The 13105-nt window shown below is 38.1% G+C and overlaps 1 long non-coding RNA gene across 1 annotated transcript in view; it reads left to right on the top strand.

Annotated features, from left to right (window-relative positions):
• Nucleotides 1-13105, top strand: part of LOC134299983 (uncharacterized) — a 29204-nt gene that overhangs the window by 9358 nt on the left and 6741 nt on the right. The window lies entirely within an intron of this gene.

Raw genomic sequence — 13105 nt, 5'->3', positions numbered from 1 at the left:
TAAGGCTAAGATTATGAAACCTCCCTAAGACCTAGTGGTAGGGTGGACCTGCATCCTATTTTAAAGAGTCCAATCATTTGAAGAGCTTCAGATTCAATGTTCAGTTCTGCTGCTTGAGCACAAGTCATAGAGAACTACCAACTATTGTTGCTGTGTATCTTCAAATTGAGATGATCAAGATGGCAGATGATACATGTGTGATGGTAAGGCTATTGCACAAGAAAGTAAGTAACATTCAGGTATCCACATCCAATCGTGCCTCTCAGGCAGGTTCTAGATGGTGGTTCTTGGAGGATAGTTGCTCCTCAAAAAAGGAGCTATTATGTGGCATCCCACAAGTATTCAATCCCTGAATACTATTTAATATTTTCATGAAACCACTAGGAGAGATCATCTAGAAGCTTGGGGTGGTGTTTTATCAGTATGCTAATGACACCCACATATATTTCTTCATGCCTTCCAAAACAACTCTAGCTAAGGATAAGAATAGCATGTTTCCTCTGAATCAGTGGTTCTCAACCTGGGGTCCCCAGATGTTTTTGGCCTACAACTCCCAGAAATCCCAGCCAGTTTACCAGCTGTTAAGATTTCTGGGAGTTGAAGGCCAAAAACATCTGGGGACCCCAGGTTGAAAACTACTGTTCTGAATGAATGCCTGAAGGGGTTAATGGGTGGATGAGGAAAAACAAATTGAAAGTGAGTCAAGACAAGTCAGAGGTGTTTGCATCAAGTGTGTCAACCAGTTCTGGATGGGGTTACACCCCACTTGAAAGACTTCATTCATGGCTTGGAAGTGCTTTTGGATCCATCTCTCCTTATGACAGCCCAAGTGGTTGCGACCGTCAGGAGTGCTTACTACCAGTTTCAGCTGATATGCCAGCTGTGCCTCTTCCTAGATTTGGAGGACCTAAAGATAGTAGTGCATGTGCTGGTAACCTCAAGGTTGGACTTCTGCAATGCACTTTACATTGAACTACCTCTGTACCAAGTTTGGAAACTCCAATTAGTTCAAATGTCAGCTGCCAGATTGGTCACAGGATCATCCAGGAGTGAGCATATTACACCTACCATAAAGTAACCTCACTGGTTCTCAATTAGTTTCTGGGCAAAGTACTAAGTGTTGGTTTTGACCTTTAAAGGTCTATATGGTTTGGGTCCAGGTTACCTACAGGATCTCCTTCTCCTGTACAATCCACCCTGAACACTTAGATCCGGGGGGGGGGGGGGGGGACTTCAGCCTGTCACAAAAAGGTCCTTTTTGTGACTGTCACAAAAAGGACCTTTTCATCAGCTGCCCCAAGATTGGAACAACCTGCCAGAAGAACTCCAGCAGCTAGATCAGTTGGCGGAATGTAAAACATATTTGAAGACCCATCTCTTCTGGCAGGCCTATCTGGTCAATTTTAAGTTGTGAATTTTAATCTAGATGTTATCAGTGGATTTTACCTTGTACTTTAACTTTGTGTATCTTGTTGTATGTCTTTTAATACTGTTTTATCTCTTTTTTTAATGATGTTATATTCCACCTTGAGCCGCAGGGAAGGACTGGTGATAAAATAATAATAATAATAATAATAATAATAATAATAATAATAATAATAATAATAATAATTGTCATTATCATCTCATGATATGTAATACTGTTGGGTTTGACCTTTACAGATTTGATTAAAATATCATCTCTGGGAATCTTTAGGTCCTCTAGTATGATTCTGTGGTCAGGTTCTGTTGGAAATAATTGGAGGATGTTGAGTTTCCTAGAGAGGTGCACTCTCCAGTTAAAAAAAGGTTTTTGATTTCCCATTTTTCCACTTTAACCATGGTCCAGCACACATAACTGTAGGGAATGTGATTTTATTTTTAAATGTGTTTGTAGAGCCAATTCTCTCTATGTAACTGAAGGCTTCCATGCAAATTGATTTTGAGAGAAAGTTTAAATTCGTAACCAGTTTTAACTAGGACATAAGACAGTGCAGGCCGCCTAGACCCCATCTTCACCACTGATGGATTATTTTCTATTCAAATTATTGACAGTATTTTAAATTTTCATACGCAGATATTTTTTTAAATTTATTCCTTTATCATCCCCCAGCCCACAAAGGCTCCTGAGGCAATGAACAAATAAAAAACACATAGCAAACCAGTGTGTCCTTTTTTCCTTTGTTGGTGATGTATTTCCTCTGTTTTAATGATGGATAAATATATGCCCTTTCCGGTGTAAATGACCTTCTAAAAATATACTTCCTGCTTTCTTTATGACTCTGCCGTCCTGCTCTGTTATATGCAGGGACTTCTGTAATGTCTTGATGTTGGTCGTTTGGGATGTTTTCTTTGTGCCATCAAATGGCTGTATGCTAAACATTTTATCAGAAAGACAGCCGGAATTTTTAAAATCAATATTGAACACTTCAAGTTTGGGTGCCTACCTACACTTAGATCTCAGCCAGTTTTCAGGGTTGCTGTCACTTCCCTCCCATGGTCACAAATAAGAAAATTGCCTAGTACGAAGGCAAGGCTAGGAACCAATAAAATTAATCGGGACACTAAGGGGAGGTTCGTAAAGTTACAATATCCAAGAGAAAAAGTCTCTGCACACCTCCTCATCTCTCCTGTTCCTCCATGCCCTGCTCACAGTGTTTTACAAGGCAGGGGGGAACCTAAGGGGATGCTTACTAGAAAATACTAAATGTAGGTTATCCACACAAAACACACAGTGGATGCTCTCTTTGCTAAAAAGATAACCTGGAGAGTTCTAGGATGCTTTAGGCATCCAAAGGGAAAAAAAATGTGCTGCAGATTTCACAAGGAGCAAACCCTGATAATGTATATGTAAGTATTACTATGTGGAAACCAGTCTAGTCTTTCAAATAAAGCAAACATATTTGCAGAGCTTAGAATAAATACATTTAGGGCCGTGGCTTCCAGAATCCCCCAGCATCCAATTTGCTCTTTAATAAATAATAAACAATACAACTTATTTCAACATTGGAATAAGCTCAGCCATGTACCTGTGCAATATTGTACTGATTTATACCTTTCTGGTGTGTGTGTACTTTATTACACCAACCCACTATTTCATTACAATCGTGTAAGAGTAGCTAGTTGATCCATAACAAGTTGAGTACCTTCAAGCTAATGGGTTTGCAATAGTTTGAGCGCTTCTTTTCAGTAATGCAAAAATAGTAATGATAGTAATAATAATGACTGTGGTAATACACACTGCTTCACTCCCTTCTGAGCTTCCTTTCTGGAAGAATCCTTTCTTGGGAGGTGTTAGCTGGCCCTGATTGTTTCCTGCTTTCAGAATGTTGCTCTTTATTTACTGTCCTAGTTTTAGAGATTATATTGTTCTGTATTATTATACCGGAGCCCCGGTGGAAAAGTGTGTTAAAGCACTGAGCTGCTGAAATTGCAGACCGAAAGGTCCCAGGTTCAAATCCCGGGAGCAGAGTGAGCGCCCGCTGTTAGCTCCAGCTTCTGCCAACCTAGCAGTTCGAAAACATGCCAATGTGAGTAGATCAATAGGTACTGCTCTGGTGGGAAGGTAACAGCACTCCATGCAGTCATGCCGGCCACATGACCTTGGACGTGTCTACGGACAACGGCGCCTCTTCGGCTTAGAAATGGAGATGAGCACCAACCCCCAGAGTCAGATATGATTGGTCTTAACGTCCGGGGAAACCTTTACCTTTTATTATTATACCACAGTAATTATTTCATACTACAGTAGAATCTCACTTATCCAACATTCGCTTATCCAATGTTCTGGATTATCTAATGCAGGCTGCCTTTTAATAGTCAATGTTTTTGTAGTCAGTGTTTTAAATTCATTGTGCTGTTTTGGTGCTAAATTTGTAAATACAGTAATTACTACATAGCAGTACTGCGCATTGAACTACTTTTTCTGTCAAATTTGTTGTATAACATGATGTGTTGGTGCTTAATTTGTATAATGATTACCTAATTTGATGTTTAATCGGCTTTTCCTGAATCCCTTCTTATTATCCAAGCTATTCAGTTATCCAACGTTGCCGGCCTTTTTATGTTGGATAAGTGAGACTCTATTGTATATTTATAATATTATCTACTTAGAACTGGATTATATGAGGCCCCTTCTACACAGCTGTATAAAATGCCCACTGAAGTGGATTATATGGCAGTGTGGATTCAAGATAATCCAGTTCAAAGCAGATAATATAAGATTATAAATGGGTTATATAGCTGTGTGGAAGGGCCTTGAGTATACACTGCCATATAAACCAGTGCAAATTAGATAATCTGTGGAAGAGGCCTAAGTGAGGCCTAAATCTGCCTGTCCCCTGGGCTGAGTGGGTTGCTAGGAGACCAAGTGTGAGGAGCTTAGTGTTCTAACTGGCAGCAATTGGATAAAAACAATTATTCCTCTCCCTCTAATTAGAACTTTATTTTTCTTTTCTTTTTGTTGTCGGAACCTAGGGGCAAGGATGGTGGGTAGTGCTGGCAAATTTCTAGGTTCTGGGGCTTGTACTTTTGTTGTTTAGTGGCAGGAGGGACACCATTAGTCTTTTATATATATATATAGGTATATCAGGTTTATGATATACAGGCAGTAGTTATATCTGATTCTTTAATATATTTTAATAATGCAAGGGTTTCTTGTTAGTTTCTTTCCTGTAATACTCTTTACTGTTTCCCCACATATTATAGTAGGTCCTAGCACAGTGTTTGTCAACCTGGGAGTCGGAACCCCTGGGGGGGGGGTCGCATGGGGCTGTCAAAGGGGTCACCAAAGACCATCAGAAAACACATATTTCTGATGGTTTTAGGAACCCCTTTGGCAGAGAAAGCTGAATAACTCTTCGCCTATCCTTCTCTTCCTTTTTGGAAACAGATGGTGAATCCTCCCATCACAAGCCCAGTTTACTCAATTCTATTGTTGGTGGGGTTCAAGGGACTCTTTGATTATAGGTGAACGATAAATCCTAGCAACTACAACTCCCAAATGTCAAGGTCTATTTTCCCCAAGCTCCACCAGTGTTCACATTTGGCCATATTGAGTATTTGTGCCAAGTATAGTCCATCATTGTTTGAGTCCACAGTGTTCTCTGGATGTAGGTGAACTACAATTCCAAAACTCAAGGTTAATGCCCACCAAACCCTTCCAGTATTTTTTGTTGGTCATGAGAGTTCTGTGTGCCAAGTTTGGTTCAACTCCATTGTCGGAGTTCAGAATGCTCTTTGACTGTAGGTGAACTACAACTCCCAAATGGCAAAAACAATTCCCCCCCCCCCCCACCCCACCAGTATTCAAATTTGGATGCATCGGGTATTTGTGCTAAATGTGGCCCAGTGAATGAAAATACATCCTGTATATCAGTTATTTACATTACATAACAGTAGCAAAATTACAGTGACGAAGTAGCAACGAAAATAATTTTATGGTTGGGGGTCACCACAACCTGAGGAACTGTATTAAGGGGTCACGGCATTAGGAAGGTTGAGAATTGCTGTTCTAGTGCTTTTATAGAAAATCAGCATTTCCCCTTTTCCTTTTAGCACAACTTCTTCAATAATCATCAGGAAACGTAGGTAATTTGTTGCTGTAAACAATATATCTGTGAATATAATCTGAATGCTTCAAATATTTCTGTGATCATGTAGCAGATTGCTCCTTCTGCTTGCAACCATTGTTCTTTTATCCTTAAAATTGCACACACACAAAAACAAATGATAAAAATCATAGCTTTCTTATTGGGAACTTATTCCGAACAGGGAGTGTGTGAATCTTTCAATAAAATGATAATATCCCACAGTTTCCCTAAGATACACAACAGTTTAAAGGGAATAGTGAAGCAGCTACAATCAGTTAACATGCTGTCATGTCAATCTGTGATGCAATTATGTGAGATTTTAGCATGCAATAAAGTCAGCGTGCAACATACAATTCTTTTTCAAAAATTGTGGGGGTTTTTTTGGGGGGGGAGAACTTAAAAAAGACTAAATGACTATCCCATCGGCAGACTCTTCCCCTTTTTCTCCTGCTCAGGTGAAATATTTGAAAAATTGCACGAACAGAGCAATTTCAGCACTTTGAGCAGGAGCATAAAGTGTTAGCAAATTGTTCTGAAAGGCTCTTAAGTGCAACACTGCAATAATATTCTCTACAGTAGTGCATGCATCCTTTTTAACCTATTTACATATTCACATAAAAAGCCTCACATTTATTGTCTAAAGGGGCCTATTTAGGGCTTGGTGTGTGTGTTAGGAGAGGTGAGGGGAAACGATACAAAATCATTTGTCAGTGGGTATGTTTTAGATGCATCCTTCCCAGTCTGAAGTTCATTTTGGAAAGAACTTAGTCAAATTCAGAAGGGCAATTTGGGCAAGACAACGAATACATGTAGGCCTTTTGAGTGGTTAAAACTTTTGCAGAGAAAAGAAGTCTGTGTCCTAAGAGTCTTCCCTTTGACATATCTGCTTGGCTGCAGTGGAATTTATTTCCACGTGAGTGTTATCAAGCACTGATAGAAAAATGCACAATTCCAGGGTACAATAGACTCTCAGTTAACTGGCACCTATGGGGATTAGTAGATAGATATTGAATAAATGTAGTTTCTGGTTGCTTGACAGTTGTACTATTAAAAATAGGCCTAATTAATAATATCTTTCTTCTTCATTCACACAGTCATCTCCGACTCTTCGTGACCTCATGGACCAGTCCATGCCAGAGCTCCCTATACTTAAACTCTATATTGACCTGAGATTAATATTGAAATATAGTAATTAAAAGCAAATTAAGACAAACTTAGTGTAACACAGTTTTACTGTATTATAAAAACTGGTATTACTTTATAATGAAATTTGAATTTATTTTAAGTTTTATTTAATATATTATTTTAAATTTTTGTCAGTTGTTTGAGAGTTCTGGTTGCTGGAGTTCTGGTTGTATCAGTCTACAGGATACGAAAGGGCTTTCTGATCTCTTCTGTATAAGGAATTACCTCTGTGCATCAGGAAATATTCCCTGGTTACAATCATGCCCTAAACCCATAAGGCCTCCTCAATGAAATGTTTTTGTGGATATAAACCCACTTATTTGGCTAGAGTACTGAATCGTATTAAGGGCTCATATATAAATTATATATGGTGGCTGGTGGCGCAATGGGTTAAACTGCTGAGCTGCTGAACTTGCTGACTGAAAGGTCAGCAGTTCAAATCCAGGGAGCAGGGTGAGCTCCCGCTGTCAGTTCCAGCTTCTGCCAACCTAGCAGTTCGAAAACATGTAAATGTGAGTAGATCAATAGGTATTGTTTTGGCAGGAGGGTAATGGTGCTCCATGCAGTCATGTTGGCCACATGAGCTTGAAAGTGTCTACGGAGAAATGGAGATGAGCACCAACCCCCAGAGTCAGACACGACTAGACTTAATGTCAGGGGAAAACCTTTACCTTTACCTTATATAAAGTATATTTATATAATTTTGGAAGTGGGATAGAATGTAAAGATCTATTTTCTTGCCCAGGATATTTGGGTATTTTTAATTAATTATACACCCACAAACTCTTTAGTGGACATGGTGTATTTTTAATTCACTAAAAACACTGGAGTTCCCAAGGGATCAAAGGAAAAAACTCCAAAGTCACTTCATGCAAGTTTTAAAAAAATCAGCCAGGATATGAATGAAGCCAGGATTATAAACACTGTTTTGATTATGTAAGTGAAACGTAAATATTGGTGAACCATCAAGCATGAAGTCTTATTTTCCCCCTTAATCACAAACTTCCATGTGGCCCAATTGATTTTAGTTAGATTGTGCAACCTGTGACTGAAGGCATAGTTTGTTTTCCAGTCTTTAAATTGTCAGAACCTTCACGAAATATAGAGCAGTAATCCTAGAATCAATAGGAAGAGACAGGTATTTTTCACCTGCTGTGTGTGCGTGTATGTGTGTTTAAAGGAGACCATCAAACACTAAAAAGATGGGGGAAGAGGGGGGGAAGTACTACAACACTTGGCAATCATACTTACTTAAAGCCCCTTTCTGGTTATATTGACAGATGGCAGAGAATAGCAGCTCCAAGAGTCAGGTAAACCAAGGGAGGTGTAACAAAATCCAAAAATAATCTGGGTTTAAGTCAGTGAGAGATTAGTTTTATGTTGAAAATGAAACTTCTGTAGTTTAGATGACAGGTAACAGATAGCATTGCCAATGTCAAGCCAATTTTTCTCCTGTGACAGTGTGAAAAACAGAAGTATCGTTGGTGAACACTGCAAATATTTGCTAAGATAGCATCAGGCATATGATAAGCCCTATCATCGAATGCTCTTAGCTGCTGCACCAGGGACAAGTATCTAAGATTGAGCTCTGATGAACCCATAGAAGCCACAATCAGTGATATCAAAGCAGCTCAATACACAAATTGTAAAACCCCAGCATGTGTCACTTATGGCTCTTGCAAGACAGGCTTAGTTATCAAGCAAAATGTGTCAATACGAAAAGGAGTATTCATGATAAACTATGGGATTGTTAAAACTACTGAGGTGTCTTGATCACGGCTGGAGGAAATCACTAAGGAATTGTTTCAGCATGCTTGGCCAATTTGAAGATAAGTTTTCCAATACCTCCCTTTTATAAAAAGGTCCATGTCAGTGGCTTGGTTTCTTCGCTCCCTGAGAATTTTGACATAGAAAATGCAGTTTCAAGTTCAACATGAGTGTATGCACAGGGATACAACAATCTTGAAACTGTTCGGGGCTACTGTCTCTTTTGTTAGAAGCTTCCCCTTCAGTTTCCACCTTTAATATTTCCTCTTTACTGGCAATGAATTGCACCTTAATATAGTAGTTCCTAGCTCTTCCGATCCAATTTTATATTTTCTTTTGATGACCAAAATTGAGGACACCATTTTAAGTGTGCAACAAGCTATATATCTGAACTGGTCCAGGAAATTAGATAAATAGACAGACAGACAGACAGACAGACAGACAGACAGACAGATAGATAGGAAGCAGGTGTAGAAATAACTTTCAGTGGTTCTCAACATGTGGGTCCTCAGGTGTTTTGGCCTGCATATCCCAGAAATCCCATACCAGCTGTTAGGATTTCTGGGAATTGAAGGCCAAAACACCTGGAGATACACCTGTTGAGAACCAATTAATTTCAAGCCAACACATTATTAAAATCATTAATATCTTCTTCATTGTTAAGATGGGACGATATTGTTTCTTGTCCTATTTTTTAACTGCTTTCCGTTTTGTTTAAATGTTGCCCGTCTATATAGTACTTGCTTTTAATTGTAAGACTGTGGCATTCCCTACCACAGAGGTGAGTATGGCTCTCTCTCTGCTCTCTTTCCATGGGCAAGTGAATACTTTTTTACGTTGGCTAGCCTTAAAGTAGCAAAATAGGATTCAAAGTGATGTGCTTTGTTTTTATTACGTGTTTTAAAATGTTTAAATGTGTTTTAAAATGCATTTAAAATGATGCATTTTTATAAAACTGGTGTTTATTTTTAAAAACATTTTTGTTACAGTACATTTTAGCTAAATCTTAAAATAAGTAAGCTGCCTCGGGTCCATTGACAGGAGAAAGGTGGAGTATAAATGGAATAAATAAATCCATGACTTTGATAAAACATGAAAGGTGTAATTTTTAGATAAACAAACCTCAGACATAGTTAGCTTTAATCAATATGATGCTGACTATTCATTGAGCAGAAGGTATTGTATTCTGAGATCCAGCACCACTTTCTGAACTGTCTCCAGTTTTTTCAGAGCAAGTTTTCAGGAAGATAGAATCAGCAAACGTACCCTCCACTTCTTCCTCCAACAATTGTCTCCAAGAGGGATCCAAGTTCCTTCCATAAATTAAACGAACCATTCTGTTTGCAGGAAGGTAGGTCAAGGCAACACTTTTGAGGTTAAGAATGTCCCAATATTGCTCAGTAATTCAGTCAAGTCATTCAGTCCATGGAGAATCTTGTTCAGAAATGACTTGATGCACATTGATGGTGCTAAATAAACGCTGTATGACTCCTGAATCCACAGGACTAACTAGCAGATGCTATTTCATTTATCCAAGTCCAGCAAAATATGTCCTCTATACATTTCTTAAGTCTTCCAGCATGACTCTATTCTTCTGCCTGAAGTTGTTTGTTCAATACATTTGCTGTAGCCCTAGGCTTCACATATCCATACAAAGTGCTGGAATGAATTCCCTGCAGATATGGCTCAGCCCTCGGTTGACTTTGTTTTCCACTATTCTAACATCTAAATCATGTGATAGCAAGAAGAGATCTATATAAATATTTTAAAACAAGTCTAACAGTTAAATCTCTGTATACAAGGGGATTTTCTAGTACCTTTGAGACTGACGTTGGTAGTACAAGTTTTCATAGTCTACTGAAATTTCAGACTAATACAGCTATGTCTTTGAGTTCTATCTCAGGTATCTGTTTATGGGTCCAGGCGATGAAAGAAACATATTTTATTTGGACCAAATTAGGTATATGAGGTAGCCAGCATGTCTTTCCCTTTCGGCATATGAAGAACCACAGGCGGAAATTTACTTTTAATATTAAAGGAGCGAAGATAAAAAAACATGTAACTTCCTTATTGAGGTATGCCACATACATCTACCCCAAGGCTAGCTCAGAAAGCGGAAGTCAGCCAGCAAGGCAGGAAAATGCTGAGCAGCCAAACACGAAGATGGAAAGGGGAGATGAATTCGCTCTGTACATTTTTTTCCCAGAAGAACAAGCTCAACCCTTCTTCATAAATGAATGGAACAGAAGTGTCAGATAGATGTCACTACCTTCTTATGGTTGATAACATCTAAAGTGACTATGTTTGAGCAATGTGGTTTTATTGTGCAATATTTTAAATAATTTGGGGGCCGTTTTTATTGGCTTGGGTTCAGTGTCATCCTCCTATCTTCCTCAGGTGCAGAAGATCCCTATATATATTAGACTTTCAGGTTATATAGAAGGCAAAAAGCATTAATCATTCTTTACCAACCAGAATGTCATGTGAACGAAATGTTCACTCTATTTCAAATGAAGAAATATTGAAAGAAATGTACCTAAAAACTTCAGTCAATTCAAGTCTAGACACAAAACTTCTGTGTACATGACAGAGCGGATCAACTCGTATTTTGAGAAATGGTTGTAATTACCCTGTTTTCCCGAAAATAAGACAGTGTCTTATATTAATTTTTGCTCCCAAAGATGCACTAGGTTTTATTTTCAGGGGATGTCTTATTTTTCCACAAAGAATTCACATTTATGGTTGAATTGTTTAAAAATGAAATTGTATTATCTACTGTACAGTAGTCGTCATCACAAACCAGCATAACCAAATTGTGAATCCTTTCAAGAATTTCTGTATTATATTTTATTGCTATACTGTTTTTAAATTACTGTTTTAAATTTCTGTTTGTATGTAAATTTATGTTGTTGCTGGGCTTGTCCCTGTGTAAGCTGCCCTGAGTCCCTTCTGGAAGATGGAGGTGGAATACAAGAAAAGTTATTATTATATTATTACTATTTCTTGTTACTACCTTTATTTCCATGTACAACAATCTATGGTATGCTTCCAAACAAAAACTTTACTAGGTCTTACTTTCGGGGAGGCCTTATATTTAGCAATTCAGCAAAACCTCTACTAGGTCTTATTTTCTGGGGATGTCTTATTTTCAGGGAAACAGGGTAATCACTTTTCAGAGATATTTCTCCATCCTTCTCAATTTTCCAGTTGATTGTGCTCATCTAAAGAAAACTGAAAATGGTCAGCTAAGCTTTTCACTCCTAACTATTATTTTCTCAACTTTTTATAACCTATATTTGATCCCCTTTGTTGTTATTCCCAGAGCAGTGCTAAAATACTGTGTGGGGAAGAGAACTAAAAACTCTTTATGACATTTGTGGGCTCTTAAGTCCATTCTTACAATAGTGAATTTTCTATATATTTATTAAATGACTCATGTGCCATGAGGTATAGATGTATGACTAAACTGCTCAAGTAGTAATTTACTTTCTTTCACCAAATCATACACAATTGAATAAAGGTGTAAGGCCATTTAAAGCTGAACGATTAAGGTTTGCAAAGGAACTGGTTTGGTCTAAAGACATTTTCTTTCGTACGATGTAATAATGTACTACTACAAATAACCCTAGATGTTTCAAAACTGGATGGCTGATTCAATAAATCCACCCGTGTCTCCCCTGAAGCTGGCCACAAACTTTTATCACATCATGCAACTATATCACAATACACTCAAGAGTATTTAGATGAGCAAGTTAAAAACAAAGTGTTTCTACTACTATTTAGGTTAACATAATTTCCTATTCTTTTTAAATTTGGCTTCACAGCATGCAACTACCTATCTTCACATATTCCGTATGAATGCTCGTGTTTACTCACTTCACACCAAGGTTAACCAAGTACAATACCTTTGCTTCTTTTTTTTTTGGTAAGTTTAGTGATATGGAATTAGCCATAATCATGCTGCCAATTTTTGAGCATATTTGTGGGAAATGAGCCTACATTCAGCAATACCTCTAGTGTGCTAAACCATGCCAAACCGATTAGGAACCTTTTCATTCCAATTCTCCTTTTGTAGGTTGCTTTTATAATGAGGTATTGTAATCTGCACTTTCTACCAATGCAAATAAAAAAACTCTATGTTCAGATTAATTTAAAGATATATTAAGGAATCATAAAAGAAAATTATTGATAGGTTTTTCCTAGTTCTGATTTTTTAAAATTGTGTCAGAAGCGAATTGAGGCAAGTAGCTTCTGGTGTGAGAGAATCGGCCGACTTCAAAGACATTGCCCAGAGGACGCTCGGATGTGTAACCATCCTGCAGAGGTCTTCTCTCATGTCCACACACTGGAAGCTAGAGCTGACATACGAGAGCTCACTCCGTCTTGTGGATTCAAACTGCCAACTTCAAGGTCAACAGTTCAGCTGGCACAAGGGTTTAACTCCTAGTTTTCGTTCTGATATGTAGAGATGAAATGCTACAAAAGGTTATTTTTTAAGTTTTCTCTAGTCTGACTTCATCCATAGTCAAAAATATTAAAGCAAAAAAGTTATGAAAAATCTATGTTTAAAACAGTCTGCAATA

This window comes from Anolis carolinensis, chromosome 6 (assembly GCF_035594765.1).
Source record: "Anolis carolinensis isolate JA03-04 chromosome 6, rAnoCar3.1.pri, whole genome shotgun sequence".
Classification (NCBI taxonomy): Eukaryota; Metazoa; Chordata; class Lepidosauria; order Squamata; family Dactyloidae; genus Anolis; species Anolis carolinensis.
Note: the sequence above shows the minus strand (reverse complement) of the source record. Positions and strands in the feature narration are given on the sequence as shown.